Here is a 15,708-nt window from a genome sequence, read left to right as displayed (position 1 = left end):
CCGTGGGATTACCCCCTTTCCCCTATCCACACCACTCTCTAAAACACCATTACATGGAGTGTAGAGCTCACGTTCCTTATCTCAGGTACCAGGGATTTCCTCAACGTACCAGGCTCCCCTCCTCACCCAATCGCACTCTCCCAGATTCCTCTTCCTTTCAAACAAATCTGGGGCAATTCACTCCCTTTCCCTCCATCTACTCGCAGCTCCTTTAAGAGTCTCACCTCTCCTTCCTCATCCTCCTCCATGCTCAGGTCTCCTCGGGGTACTTCTCTTTTTGGAACAGCCCTGTTCTCTTAGCTCTTGGCCATTTCCTCAGGGGGAGGCATCACCTCTTCTCCAACATCTACAGCCTCGGGCCTCTTCCCTCATCTCCATCCTCTGACTTTTTCCTCGGGAGGAGGGAACCTCTCTCTCCTGGCCACGAGCCTCTCTCCTTGCGGGGGAAGAGACCCTACTGGGAGGGACCCCAATATCCTAGTCAAGGTTCCTCTCTTCCTCACTCCCCTCCAGATCGACCCAGGATTTGTATCCTCCTAGGCCACTCCCACACCACTCAGAACAGTTAAAAACATTCAGGTTAAACTATTGCAATGAACACAATGCAATCCCCAGCTCAGCACTATGCTCAACGCCAGCTCCTCATAAACCTTCAGAGCAAGGACACCCCAGGGTTCCCCCGTGCAAAACGCCTTGAACAGGGGCGGGGCTCAACTGTATTAGCAAATAAAGAGAGAAAGGGTTCCCCTGTGCTAGGAACATTATGGTAATAATCTCTGGCATCAGAAGCAATAGTCTCGATCACGTAAACCTGCCAAAGCAGTCTCGAGAGAGGAAGGCAGTCTCCGGGGGCAGATCACATTACACCTGCCAGCTACCAAAAATCATTAACAAGCTGCAAGCTTACACCCATTTGGTAACCGGAAAGGAAAATGGGAGTCTAGTGATAGTCGCATACTTGGAAAGTGATCCATGAGGGTATTTCTGACCAGTGGTCTTGAATTTTGGAACATGTCCATCAAATGTGAAAAAAAGAACCTGCCCCCCCTACACTCAGAGCCGCATTTGTCATGGTCAAGGAGACCCATCCTCCATAGCCTGTCCGATGTCCAATGATTCGTATCCACATATGGAATTCACTTTTGTACGCCTCTGAGAATATTTTCACCATCAGGGCCAGTAGCTTTCCCCAAAGGGATGTGGTCCTTTTTAAGGGATCCCCCATCATCTTTCCTAAGATTTGGTATATTTTTTAGATGGGTCCTCTGCTTAAAATGTAGTCTGTAGCGAGCTGCTCAAAAGCTGTAAGGGCCCTGCCACACAGCCTCCTGAAAGGAGGTTTGGTAAAGAAACTTGTAAGATGTAGGGACTGAGATACTGGAACGCCACTGGCACTACATTTCCTACTGAGCTTCCATCATCAACAACTGCCCTGTGGTCCAGATTGGGACCAGTGCTCCATTAGGCGAACTAGGTGCTCGTCTAGAGCAGCACATTTATTTATTTGGGGGGGGGGGGGGGGGGGGGGTGGCAAAACCCTGCCAGTGCTAGGCAAAGAGGGGTGCTGTGCTAGTGTCACTGTGCTAGTGTCGCTGTGCTGGAGCTACTGCTGCCAGTAAGGAGGGAGCTCTGTACATAAGAATATGCCATACTGGGTCAGACCAAAGGTCCATCAAGCCCAGTATCCTGTGTCCAACAGTGGCCAAGCCAGGTCAGAAGTACCCGGCAGGATCCCAAGGGGTAGAGAGATTCCAAGCTGCTTATCCCAAGATTAAGCTGTGGATTTCTGCAACTCTACCTTAATAATGGTTAATGGACTTTTCCTCCAGGAACTTGTCCAAATCATTTTTAAATGCAGCCACACTAACAGCTTTCACCACATCCTCTGGCAATGAATTCCAGAGCTTAATTATGCATCGAGTAAAAAAATATTTTCTCTTATTAGTTTTAAATGTATTACCCAGTAACTTCATTGTCTCTCCTGGTCTTTGTACTTTTCAAAAGAGTAAACAACTGATTAACATTTACTTGTTCTATTCCACTCATTTTATAAACCTCTATCATATCCCCCCTCATCTCTTCTCCAAGCTGAGTCCTAACCTCTTTAGCCTTTCCTTTATCATTTTGGTCTCCCTTCTCTGAACCTTTTCTAATTCTGCTATATCTTTCTTGAGATGCGGTGACCAGAACTGCACACAGTACTCAGGATGAGGTCGCACCATGGAGTGATACAGAGGCATTATGATATTCTCTGTTTTATTCTCCTTTCCTTTCCTAATAATCCCTATATCTCTATTTGATTTCTTGGCTGCTGCCGCATTCTGAGCAGAAGATTGCAAGGTATTTCCAACGAAGACGCCTAGAACCTTTTCCTAACGTGGAACCTTGCATTTTGTAGCTATAATTTTGTTACTGCGGCTGCTACCGATGCGTAAGTTAGTGGAGGGGTGCACCTAGTGTGCCAAATACTTTTGCACCGCTCCTGTTTTTGGGGCATTCTGGATTAGGGCATCTTCTACACCAAGCTTTTCCATCAGAACCCTGAAGATAATCTTTAATTAAGGGGCACTGTAAACGAGTTACTGAAGAACAAACTCTTAAGAGAGAGAAGGAAAGGCTGCAACGCCAGCAGCTCCAGTCAGAGGACGCTCAGCACAGGCTTTTTCTGTTTCCTTTTATGCTGGTCTGCCTTGCTGCGGGATATCTGATCTTCCATCTTTCACCAGGAATGGCCTCAAGACGGATTGCAGTCCGTTTAAAAACAGACCAAATGCGACTGAGATAGTTTGCAGTGGAGCTCAGATTTACGGTTCAAAGCACTGGGAGTCCTTCCTCGGTAGAAGAAGAGGTTAGGCAGGGAACGGGGGCTCTGCAGGGCAGGACTGGGTGCAGGCTGCGAGGAGGAGTGGAGGAGCGGAGATCTTCTGGGGGTGCGCAGGAGCGGAGAGGTTGGGCGCTGGAGTTATTCACGCACTTGTCCATGTTATCCTGCTTTCCACCGGCAGCTGGTGAATATAGGTTTTTCGTTCTCGCTGGATCTGGCTCCTACCCACAATCCTTGCAGCCGTATTTAATATCTCTGTTTCAATTTCCTCCCGCAATATGCCTGCCTCCTGCCAGGAAGATGGTTAACCCTGTTCCCTCATGCGAGCTTTCAGCACCCACGATGGATAATTCATAATCATACAATCCAAATCTCCTTACGGGAGACCTCGTTCCTGTTCTTCATGTAAAGTGGGTTTTTAAGTGCTGCCAGAGTCCCTCAGCTTTGACTGTATCCCATGGAAACAGAAACCTGACATCAGAAAAAGACTGTAGGGCCCATCCACTCTGCCTATCCATCCTGTTAATTTAGCTTTATAATTCCCATCACCTCCTTAGAGATGCATCAGGAGCATGGGATCTTCTTAGTGTTTGGGTACTTGCCAGGTTCTTATGGCCTGGATTGGCCACTGTTGGAAACAGGATGCTGGGCTTGATGGACCCTTGGTCTGACCCAGTATGGCATGTTCTTATGTTCTTAGATCCCCTGTATTTATCCCAGGCTTTCTTCTATTCAGAAACACTATTTGTCTCCAGCACTTCCACTCAGAGACTGTTCCATGCATCCACCACCCTCTCTGTAAAGAAATATATCCTAAGATTACTCCTGAGTCTGCCCCCTTTCACCCTCATCCAATGACCCCTCGTTCTAGAGCCTCCTTTCCATGGACCTTGGAGATATCTGAATGTCTCTATCCTATCTCCCCTATCTCTTACCTTTCCTCCAGGGTATCCATGTTTAGATCTTTAAGTCTCTCCCCCTATGCTTTAGAACAAAGACCACTACCCATGTTAGCAGCCTCCCTCTGGAGCGACTCCATCCTGTTTATATCCTATCGAAGGTGGGGTCTCCAGAACTGGACTCAGTATTCCCAGTGAGGTCTCACCAGGGACCTGCACAGGGGCAATATCTCCTCCCTTTCTCTGCTGACCCTTCCTCTCCCTATGCAGCCGAGCAGCTTTCTGGCTTTTGCTGTTGCCTTAATCCACTTTTTTGGTGACCTTAAGATCTTTAGGTAAATCAGCTCCAGATCTTGTAGGCGTCGGGCTGGTGATGCTGCGGAGGGAAGGGAATGGCAAGCCATCACCCAGCGGAGGCAGAGGAATAGCCTTGTGGTTCCAGCAGCAGCTGTGAACCAGGGAAGCTCAGGGCTTAAATCCCACCGCTGCTCCTTGTGACTTCACCCTCCTCTGCCTCAGGATTGTGAGCCCTCTGGGGACAGGGAAATACCCGCGGTGCCTGAATGTGATCCACTCTGACGAGGCGGAGAGGTGGGAAAGCAAACGAGATGATATGAAAGGCTGAAGGCAGGGTCCGAGGCCCCTCTTTCTGGACCCGGCTGAGGAGCGTTGCTGGAAGAAAGTTTACAGAGGATATTGGGGGGGGGGGTGGAATCGAAGGTGGCAGACCCCCGCCCTGGTTGTGACTTCCGGTGAAAAGCCCAAAGGAGCAGGAGGAAACCCCCGCTTACCCCCTTTAAGTGTTAGTGGCAGCAGCCGGGGACCCATCCTTCCAGAAAAGGGTCCCCGCTCCCTGCACTCATCGATGCACTGAGAGTCCAGACCTCAGCCTGCTGCTGGGCTCCCGGCTCTGGAACTTCATCCTCCTTCCTCCAGAACGTCCCCCTGCTCCTTCCTGCGTCATTCGCACCCGGGCGCGGCAGTGGCGCTGCAGGCCAGCCCTCCAGCTGCTTCCAGAAGGGATTTGGGCAGCTCCGTCAGCAACTGCGGGGAGTGCTGGGCAGAGGCGGGACGACCCCCGCTTAGGGTCTGTTGGGTTCTCCCTGCATCGATCCCTGCCAGGGGCGGGATGCTGGGTTCCATGGAGCTTGGTCTGAGTCACTACGGTGCTGCTTATCTTCTTAAAAATAACTTTGCACCAGGCAGGAAAGTGGTCGGCATGGCCCCCACGCACTCAGTGATCGTCCTGCCTAATGCCTGAATCAGCAGTAACAGAGACCTGGACACCCATCCTGGGTGTGAGAGGGGGCTGCATGGCCTGGAGAGCAGGACCACTTCCTCCCTCTCCAAGGTGATGCTCTCCATCCAAGTGACCTTCTTCCTGCAAAGCAAGATGAAGGCTCTCCAGAGGTCCCCGACCCTGTAGCTTCTCTGTTACCCCAGACCTGGGGTGAGGGCTCTAGGCTCATGAATACTGGGTAATCTAGCAGTGGCCGGCACCTGCGCACACCTCTCTGTCTGCGTCAGCTCCTCCGGGTCTGCCACCCTAGCCTCCTTCTCTGGGAACCAGGAGCTCTTCGCTCCGGGTGCACGCATGCAACCTCTGGCCTAGGTGTAGCCTTCACTGCCTGACTGCTGCCTGCCTCGTTTCTGATCTCATGCAGGCCAAATGCACTAAGCTCTCTCCCCATGAACACAGAACAGGAAGGGGGAATGCGTAGCAAAGCTCAGGTGTGGTCTTCGAGGTTAGATTAGGAATGTAATCCAGCTAACAACCTCTCACTGGGTCCCCAGAGCCTCCTCCCTCTGTAGCCGACTCTCAGTCCCAGCTACCACTCCCAGCCTGGCTCCGTCTCTCCTTTATGACAGGGGAACAGGACCCTCTCAGAGCCCTGACCCTCCCTTCTCCTGTAAGCTCTAAGGAGCAGGGGCAGTCTCTTCTGTGTGCTGGTGCAGGGCTCCATAGGTCGGGGAAGTGCTAGAGAAGTAATAAGTGGTAGCAGAAGGGGACCATCTGGTTTTCTGGACCGTCCTCCATGGTCCTTATGACCTGGAACCAGCTGGTGACCCAAGGGCTTCTGGATTGGCTTGCAGCCCAAAACTTGAAGGATGAGGAGAAAAGGCCACGCTACAGCAGTATGAGCCCGGAGGCAGCCCATCCACTGCAGCAGCACGGGGTGGGCTCGGTCTACACCCTCCCTTCCAGAAATCCACGCACCCCCTGCCTTGAAAGCAAATCCCCAGCACCTTCCACTTGCGCACGCCAGCACAGCCAAGGTTGGGTTAGCTCAGCCTGACGAGGGCTTCGGGGGGCTCAGCATAGCCAGAGCCTGACAGCTGCAGCTAAGGTTTGCTTGTCACATTCATGGCCAGGGTTTGGTTGCCATGGGTAGAGTTTAAATGCCACACTCATGGCCAGGGTTTGGTTGCCATGGGCAGAGTTTAAATGCCACACTCATGGCCAGGGTTTGGTTGCCATGGGCAGAGTTTAAATGCCACACTCATGGCCGGGGTTTGGTTGCCATGGGCAGAGTTTAAATGCCACACTCATGGCCGGGGTCTGGTTGCCATGGGCAGAGTTTAAATGCCACACTCATGGCCGGGGTTTGGTTGCCATGGGCAGAGTTTAAATGCCACACTCATGGCCGGGGTTTGGTTGCCATGGGTAGAGTTTAAATGCCACACTCATGGCCGGGGTTTGGTTGCCATGGGCAGAGTTTAAATGCCACACTCATGGCCAGGGTTTGGTTGCCATGGGTAGAGTTTAAATGCCACACTCATGGCCAGGGTTTGGTTGCCATGGGCAGAGTTTAAATGCCACACTCATGGCCAGGGTTTGGTTGCCATGGGCAGAGTTTAAATGCCACACTCATGGCCAGGGTTTGGTTGCCATGGGCAGAGTTTAAATGCCACACTCATGGCCAGGGTCTGGTTGCCATGGGTAGAGTTTAAATGCCACACTCATGGCCGGGGTCTGGTTGCCATAGGCAGAGTTTAAATGCCACACTCATGGCCAGGGTCTGGTTGCCATGGGCAGAGTTTAAATGCCACACTCATGGCCAGGGTTGGTTGCCATGGGCAGAGTTTAAATGCCACACTCATGGCCGGGGTCTGGTTGCCATGGGCAGAGTTTGATCGCCTGGTTGCCCCGGGCAGGATTGGGCTACCTACGCTGACTGATGTTCTGCCGTAACCTGGTAACTCCCAGCTCTGTTTGCTGTGGTGTCACAACCTCTCTTATCAGGGAGATGTTGACGCTGGAAACAGAAAATGGGAGAATGCAGGCAAAGGAGGCACAGGAGAGCAGGCGGCACCTGGTAGCCAAAAGGAGGGCACAAGTCTGTGACAGAGGAGAGCAGAACCCAGGCCCTGAAATGCCTCTCTGCAGTGGTGGCTACCTAACTCCCGTCCCTCGCCTTACAGCCGTCACTGGCCATCCGCGTGAGCATGGAAAACCTTTCCAGCGCAAGTCCTGCATCCCCCTAAAAGGCCCTTTTAAAATAAGTAGCCAAGTCCTGCTAGTCAGGAGAGGCAGGCGGTCCCTGGCTACCGGTTACCAAGAAAAGGCTTCTCTCAGGCGGAGGGAGCAGATCCTTGGAAACCGGCAGCAGATCCCCGAGGGCCTCCTCACCTGACGTCAGCGGCTCCTGCACCTCCCAGGCCCTGCTTCTCAATAAAGGCCTAGAACCAGACAGAACTGCCCATCCCACTCCAACCCGAACCAAAGCAGAAGCTGAAGTCACTTACGGAGAGAGCAAATCTGCTGGCGGCTCCTGCACCTCCCGGGCCCTGCTTCTCAATAAAGGCCTAGAACCAGACAAAACTGTCCATCCCGCTCCAACCCGAAACAAAGCAGAAGCTGAAGTCACTTACGGAGAGAGCAAATCTGCTGGCGGCTCCTGCACCTCCCGGGACTGCTTCTCAATAAAGGCCTAGAACCAGACAAAACTGCCCATCCCGCTCCAACCCGAAACAAAGCAGAAGCTGAAGTCACTTACGGAGAGAGCAAATCTGCTGGCGGCTCCTGCACCTCCCGGACCTGCTTCTCAATAAAGGCCTAGAACCAGACAAAACTGCCCATCCCGCTCCAACCCGAAACAAAGCAGAAGCTGAAGTCACTTACGGAGAGAGCAAATCTGCTGGCGGCTCCTGCACCTCCCGGACCTGCTTCTCAATAAAGGCCTAGAACCAGACAAAACTGCCCATCCCGCTCCAACCCAAAACAAAGCAGAAGCTGAAGTCACTTACGGAGAGAGCAAATCTGCTGGCGGCTCCTGCACCTCCCGGGACTGCTTCTCAATAAAGGCCTAGAACCAGACAGAACTGCCCATCCCGCTCCAACCCGAACCAAAGCAGAAGCTGAAGTCACTTACGGAGAAAGCAAATCTGCTGGCGGCTCCTGCACCTCCCAGGACTGCTTCTCAATAAAGGCCTAGAACCAGACAGAACTGCCCATCCCGCTCCAACCCGAAACAAGGCAGAAGCTGAAGTCACTTACGGAGAGAGCAAATCTGCTGGCGGCTCCTGCACCTCCCGGACCTGCTTCTCAATAAAGGCCTAGAACCAGACAAAACTGTCCATCCCGCTCCAACCCGAACCAAAGCAGAAGCTGAAGTCACTTACGGAGAGAGCAAATCTGCTGGCGGCTCCTGCACTTCCCGGACCTGCTTCTCAATAAAGGCCTAGAACCAGACAAAACTGCCCATCCCGCTCCAACCCAAAACAAGGCAGAAGCTGAAGTCACTTATGGAGAGAGCAAATCTGCTGGCGGCTCCTGCACTTCCCGGACCTGCTTCTCAATAAAGGCCTAGAACCAGACAAAACTGCCCATCCCGCTCCAACCCGAAACAAGGCAGAAGCTGAAGTCACTTACGGAGAGAGCAAATCTGCTGACGGCTCCTGCACCTCCCGGACCTGCTTCTCAATAAAGGCCTAGAACCAGACAAAACTGTCCATCCCGCTCCAACCCGAAACAAAGCAGAAGCTGAAGTCACTTACGGAGAGAGCAAATCTGCTGGCGGCTCCTGCACCTCCCGGACCTGCTTCTCAATAAAGGCCTAGAACCAGACAGAACTGCCCATCCCGCTCCAACCCGAAACAAAGCAGAAGCTGAAGTCACTTACGGAGAAAGCAAATCTGCTGGCGGCTCCTGCACCTCCCAGGACTGCTTCTCAATAAAGGCCTAGAACCAGACAGAACTGCCCATCCCGCTCCAACCCGAACCAAAGCAGAAGCTGAAGTCACTTACAGAGAAAGCAAATCTGCTGGCGGCTCCTGCACCTCCCGGACCTGCTTCTCAATAAAGGCCTAGAACCAGACAAAACTGCCCATCCCGCTCCAACCCGAAACAAAGCAGAAGCTGAAGTCACTTACGGAGAGAGCAAATCTGCTGGCGGCTCCTGCACCTCCCGGACCTGCTTCTCAATAAAGGCCTAGAACCAGACAGAACTGCCCATCCCGCTCCAACCCGAAACAAAGCAGAAGCTGAAGTCACTTACGGAGAGAGCAAATCTGCTGGCAGCTCCTGCACCTCCCAGGACTGCTTCTCAATAAAGGCGTAGAACCAGACAGAACTGCCCATCCCGCTCCAACCCGAAACAAAGCAGAAGCTGAAGTCACTTATGGAGAGAGCAAATCTGCTGGCGGCTCCTGCACCTCCCGGACCTGCTTCTCAATAAAGGCCTAGAACCAGACAAAACTGTCCATCCCGCTCCAACCCGAAACAAAGCAGAAGCTGAAGTCACTTACGGAGAGAGCAAATCTGCTGGCAAAACAAAAGATTTGGGCTAATTGGATTGGGCAGGAAAGCTGGAAACCAAGAATGGCTAAACTATTAACTTTTCGATATCTAACAGCCAAGATCTCTCCAGTGCTAGACTAGGACTGGTGCTAGAACCCTTACGGGTCTTACATTCAGTTTATAACTTACAACTTAGAACTCATGGGACGTAAGAAAATGTGGGACTGCGGAGAAGATGAAAGCCATGAAGAATCGAGTTATTATAGGAGCTCCAGCTGATGACTTTACTGTACGTTTGGTGCATTTAAGATAAACAAGAGAGGGGAATGAGATGGAGATTGCAAAGAAAGGAGAATTACTGGAAGATAAAGGAAGACGGAGGGGGAACATGAGGTTAGGAATTTTATTTTACCATTGCTGCATTTTGAATAAGAGCCATTCTTTCTGAAAATGTTCAATAAAAATAAACAAAAAAAGCTTTGAGCTGGGCCCGACTGTCCCGCCCCCCCCCCCGCGGGAGCCAGCAGTCTCATCTCTGAGGGGCCGAGGCAATATCGTGTGCGTAAAATCGTGCGTGGAAACGCGCACGCATTCACCTCTCCTGGGCGCGCGCGATTCAATGCCCTAACGAGCCGCTGCCGCGCTGAAGTTGTGCGTCCCTGGCGCTCGCCAGCACGGGACGCCCAGGGGACGCGGTCCATGCCGTACGAGTGCAGGAGATCGGGCACCGCTCGGTGCTGAGTGCCTCCTCTCCTGGGCGCGCGCGATTCAATGCCGCGCTGAAGTTGTGTGTCCCTGGCGCTCGCCAGCACGGGACGCCCAGGGGACGCGGTCCACGCAGTACGAGTGCGGGAGAACGGGCCCCGCGCGGTGCTGAGTGCCACCTCTCCTGGGCGCGCGCGATTCAATGCCGCGCTGAAGTTGTGCGTCCCTGGCGCTCGCCAGCACGGGTCGCCCAGGGGACGCGGTCCATGCCGTATGAGTGCGGGAGAACGGGCACCGCGCGGTGCTGAGTGCCTCCTCTCCTGGGCGCGCGCGATTCAATGCCGCGCTGAAGTTGTGCGTCCCTGGCGCTCGCCAGCACGGGTCGCCCAGGGGACGCGGTCCACACCGTACGAGTGCGGGAGAACGGGCACAGCGCGGTGCTGAGTGCCTCCTCTCCTGGGCGCACGCGATTCAATGCCGCGCTGAAGTTGTGCGTCCCTGGCGCTCGCCAGCACGGGACGCCCAGGGGACGCGGTCCACGCAGTACGAGTGCGGGAGAACGGGCCCCGCGCGGTGCTGAGTGCCTCCTCTCCTGGGCGCGCGCGATTCAATGCCGCGCTGAAGTTGTGTGTCCCTGGCGCTCGCCAGCACGGGACTCCCAGGGGACGCGGTCCACGCAGTACGAGTGCGGGAGAACGGGCACCGCTCGGTGCTGAGTGCCATCTCTCCTGGGCGCGCGCGATTCAATGCCGCGCTGAAGTTGTGTGTCCCTGGCGCTCGCCAGCACGGGAACGCCCAGGGGACGCGGTCCCACGCAGTACGAGTGCGGGAGAACGGGCACCGCTCGGTGCTGAGTGCCACCTCTCCTGGGCGCCGCGCGATTCAATGTCGCGCTGAAGTTGTGCGTCCCTGGCGCTCGCCAGCACGGGACGCCCAGGGGACGCGGTCCACGCAGTACGAGTGCGGGAGAACGGGCACCGCTCGGTGCTGAGTGCCACCTCTCCTGGGCGCGCGCGATTCAATGCCGCGCTGAAGTTGTGCGTCCCTGGTGCTCGCCAGCACGGGACGCCCAGGGGACGCGGTCCACGCAGTACGAGTGCGGGAGAACGGGCACCGCGCGGTGCTGAGTGCCATCTCTCCTGGGCGCGCGATCCTATATTTAAATGAGGCGGGGTCGCACTAACAGGAGGCGCCGGGGACTATTCTGTGCTCCTCACGCCTCCTTGGCCCAGGAGAGCTGGTTCTGTCAGCGGGCTCAGCATCGGTTTTCCGGACCCGCTCACAGCCATCGGTTAGGGAAACGGACGCCGGTAAAAATCGCAGAATTTTCTGCTTCTCTGTACACTTTTCTGAGCATAAAATGTGCGGATTTGCCGCACATTTTTTTCGGTACCCCGGGTTGATAACAGCCTCATTAGCATGCATTTGCATGTGATGAGCGCTATTAGGTGCTGGGGGTGTCGCACGCATGTTTTCAATGCTCCAAACCCCTTGCAGTATAAGGGGTAGTAGGCGTACATCGAAAACGCGCATCCAACCGCGTGTTAAACAGTTCACTTGGCTGAGCGCACTTTATGGTATCGGCCTGTAAGTTTGTAACTGGGATCAGAGCAGGCCAGGGAAAAGTAACGCAGGGAGCAACAAACAAGTAACTTTATTCCTGGAATAACTGCGAGTGGGGCGGGGGGGGGGGGGATCCAGGCTGCAGCTGCAGTGGCTCTCTTTACCCATAGGGCTGAGCCAAGTCTGAGGGTGGAGCAGAAGGTAGAGCACTCTGTCTTGTCTGGGGGAGTAGGGGAGAGGTGCTGGGGTGAGAGAGGAGGAGAGGATCTGCTTGCAGCCTGCACTCAGCACTCGGTCTTGTCTGGGGGAGTAGGGGAGAGGTGCTGGGGTGAGAGAGGAGGAGAGGATCTGCTCGGTCTTGTCTGGGGGAGTAGGGGGGAGGTGCTGGGGTGAGAGAGGAGGAGAGGATCTGCTTGCAGCCTGCACTCAGCACTCGGTCTTGTCTGGGGGAGTGGGGGAGAGGTGCTGGGGTGAGAGAGGAGGAGAGGATCTGCTCGGTCTTGTCTGGGGGAGTAGGGGGGAGGTGCTGGGGTGAGAGAGGAGGAGAGGATCTGCTTGCAGCCTGCACTCAGCACTCGGTGTTGTCTGGGGGAGTGGGGGGAGAGGTGCTGGGGTGAGAGAGGAGGAGAGGATCTGCTTGTAGCCTGCACTCAGCACTCGGTCTTGTCTGGGGGAGTAGGGAGAGGTGCTGGGGTCAGGGAGGAGGAGAGGATCTGCTTGCAGCCTGCACTCAGCACTTGGTCTTGTCTGGGGGAGTAGGGAGAGGTGCTGGGGTGAGAGAGGAGGAGAGGATCTGCTTGCAGCCTGCACTCAGCACTTGGTCTTGTCTGGGGGAGTAGGGAGAGGTGCTGGGGTGAGAGAGGAGGAAAGGATCTGCTTGTAGCCTGCACTCAGCACTCGGTCTTGTCTGGGGGAGTAGGGGAGAGGTGCTGGGGTGAGAGAGGAGGAGAGGATCTGCTTGTAGCCTGCACTCAGCACTCAGTCTTGTCTGGGGGAGTAGGGGAGAGGTGCTGGGGTGAGAGAGGAGGAGAGGATCTGCTTGCAGCCTGCACTCAGCACTCGGTCTTGTCTGGGGGAGTAGGGGAGAGGTGCTGGGGTGAGAGAGGAGGAGAGGATCTGCTTGCAGCCTGCACTCAGCACTCGGTCTTGTCTGGGGGAGTAGGGGAGAGGTGCTGGGGTGAGAGAGGAGGAGAGGATCTGCTTGCAGCCTGCACTCAGCGCTCGGTCTTGTCTGGGGGAGTAGGGGGGAGGTGCTGGGGTGAGAGAGGAGGAGAGGATCTGCTTGCAGCCTGCACTCAGCACTCGGTCTTGTCTGGGGGAGTAGGGGAGAGGTGCTGGGGTGAGAGAGGAGGAGAGGATCTGCTTGCAGCCTGCACTCAGCCCTCGGTCTTGTCTGGGGGAGTAGGGGAGAGGTGCTGGGGTGAGAGAGGAGGAGAGGATCTGCTCGGTCTTGTCTGGGGGAGTAGGGGGGAGGTGCTGGGGTGAGAGAGGAGGAGAGGATCTGCTTGCAGCCTGCACTCAGCACTCGGTCTTGTCTGGGGGAGTGGGGGAGAGGTGCTGGGGTGAGAGAGGAGGAGAGGATCTGCTTGCAGCCTGCACTCAGCACTTGGTCTTGTCTGGGGGAGTAGGGGGGAGGTGCTGGGGTGAGAGAGGAGGAGAGGATCTGCTTGCAGCCTGCACTCAGCACTCGGTCTTGTCTGGGGGAGTGGGGGAGAGGTGCTGGGGTGAGAGAGGAGGAGAGGATCTGCTTGCAGCCTGCACTCAGCACTAGGTCTTGTCTGGGGGAGTAGGGGAGAGGTGCTGGGGTGAGAGAGGAGGAGAGGATCTGCTCGGTCTTGTCTGGGGGAGTAGGGGGGAGGTGCTGGGGTGAGAGAGGAGGAGAGGATCTGCTTGCAGCCTGCACTCAGCACTCGGTCTTGTCTGGGGGAGTGGAGGAGAGGTGCTGGGGTGAGAGAGGAGGAGAGGATCTGCTCGGTCTTGTCTGGGGGAGTAGGGAGAGGTGCTGGGGTGAGAGAGGAGGAGAGGATCTGCTTGCAGCCTGCACTCAGCACTCGGTCTTGTCTGGGGGAGTAGGGGAGAGGTGCTGTGGTGAGAGAGGAGGAGAGGATCTGCTCGGTCTTGTCTGGGGGAGTAGGGGGGAGGTGCTGGGGTCAGGGAGGAGGAGAGGATCTGCTTGCAGCCTGCACTCAGCACTCGGTCTTGTCTGGGGGAGTAGGGGAGAGGTGCTGGGGTGAGAGAGGAGGAGAGGATCTGCTCGGTCTTGTCTGGGGGAGTAGGGAGAGGTGCTGGGGTGAGAGAGGAGGAGAGGATCTGCTTGCAGCCTGCACTCAGCACTTGGTCTTGTCTGGGGGAGTAGGGAGAGGTGCTGGGGTGAGAGAGGAGGAGAGGATCTGCTTGCAGCCTGCACTCAGCACTCGGTCTTGTCTGGGGGAGTGGGGGAGAGGTGCTGGGGTGACAGAGGAGGAGAGGATCTGCTTGCAGCCTGCACTCAGCACTTGGTCTTGTCTGGGGGAGTGGGGGGGGAGGTGCTGGGGTGAGAGAGGAGGAGAGGATCTGCTTGCAGCCTGCACTCAGCACTCGGTCTTGTCTGGGGGAGTAGGGGAGAGGTTCTGGGGTGAGAGAGGAGGAGAGGATCTGCTTGCAGCCTGCACTGAGCTCTCTGTCTTGTCTGGGGGAGTGGGGGGGAGGTCCTGGGGTGAGAGAGGAGGAGAGGATCTGCTTGCAGCCTGCACTCAGCACTCGGTCTTGTCTGGGGGAGTAGGGGAGAGGTGCTGGGGTGAGAGAGGAGGAGAGGATCTGCTTGCAGCCTGCACTCAGCACTCGGTCTTGTCTGGGGGAGTAGGGGAGAGGTGCTGGGGTGAGAGAGGAGGAGAGGATCTGCTTGCAGCCTGCACTCAGCGCTCGGTCTTGTCTGGGGGAGTAGGGGGGAGGTGCTGGGGTGAGAGAGGAGGAGAGGATCTGCTTGCAGCCTGCACTCAGCACTCGGTCTTGTCTGGGGGAGTAGGGGAGAGGTGCTGGGGTGAGAGAGGAGGAGAGGATCTGCTTGCAGCCTGCACTCAGCACTCGGTCTTGTCTGGGGGAGTAGGGGAGAGGTGCTGGGGTGAGAGAGGAGGAGAGGATCTGCTCGGTCTTGTCTGGGGGAGTAGGGGGGAGGTGCTGGGGTGAGAGAGGAGGAGAGGATCTGCTTGCAGCCTGCACTCAGCACTCGGTCTTGTCTGGGGGAGTGGGGGAGAGGTGCTGGGGTGAGAGAGGAGGAGAGGATCTGCTTGCAGCCTGCACTCAGCACTTGGTCTTGTCTGGGGGAGTAGGGGGGAGGTGCTGGGGTGAGAGAGGAGGAGAGGATCTGCTTGCAGCCTGCACTCAGCACTCGGTCTTGTCTGGGGGAGTGGGGGAGAGGTGCTGGGGTGAGAGAGGAGGAGAGGATCTGCTTGCAGCCTGCACTCAGCACTCGGTCTTGTCTGGGGGAGTGGAGGAGAGGTGCTGGGGTGAGAGAGGAGGAGCGGATCTGCTCGGTCTTGTCTGGGGGAGTAGGGAGAGGTGCTGGGGTGAGAGAGGAGGAGAGGATCTGCTTGCAGCCTGCACTCAGCACTCGGTCTTGTCTGGGGGAGTAGGGGAGAGGTGCTGGGGGTGAGAGAGGAGGAGAGGATCTGCTCGGTCTTGTCTGGGGGAGTAGGGGGGAGGTGCTGGGGTCAGGGAGGAGGAGAGGATCTGCTTGCAGCCTGCACTCAGCACTCGGTCTTGTCTGGGGGAGTAGGGGAGAGGTGCTGGGGTGAGAGAGGAGGAGAGGATCTGCTCGGTCTTGTCTGGGGGAGTAGGGAGAGGTGCTGGGGTGAGAGAGGAGGAGAGGATCTGCTTGCAGCCTGCACTCAGCACTTGGTCTTGTCTGGGGGAGTAGGGAGAGGTGCTGGGGTGAGAGAGGAGGAGAGGATCTGCTTGCAGCCTGCACTCAGCACTCGGTCTTGTCTGGGGGAGTGGGG

This window comes from Rhinatrema bivittatum, chromosome 10 (genome assembly GCF_901001135.1).
Source record: "Rhinatrema bivittatum chromosome 10, aRhiBiv1.1, whole genome shotgun sequence".
Classification (NCBI taxonomy): domain Eukaryota; kingdom Metazoa; phylum Chordata; class Amphibia; order Gymnophiona; family Rhinatrematidae; genus Rhinatrema; species Rhinatrema bivittatum.
This window is presented reverse-complemented; position numbering follows the sequence as displayed.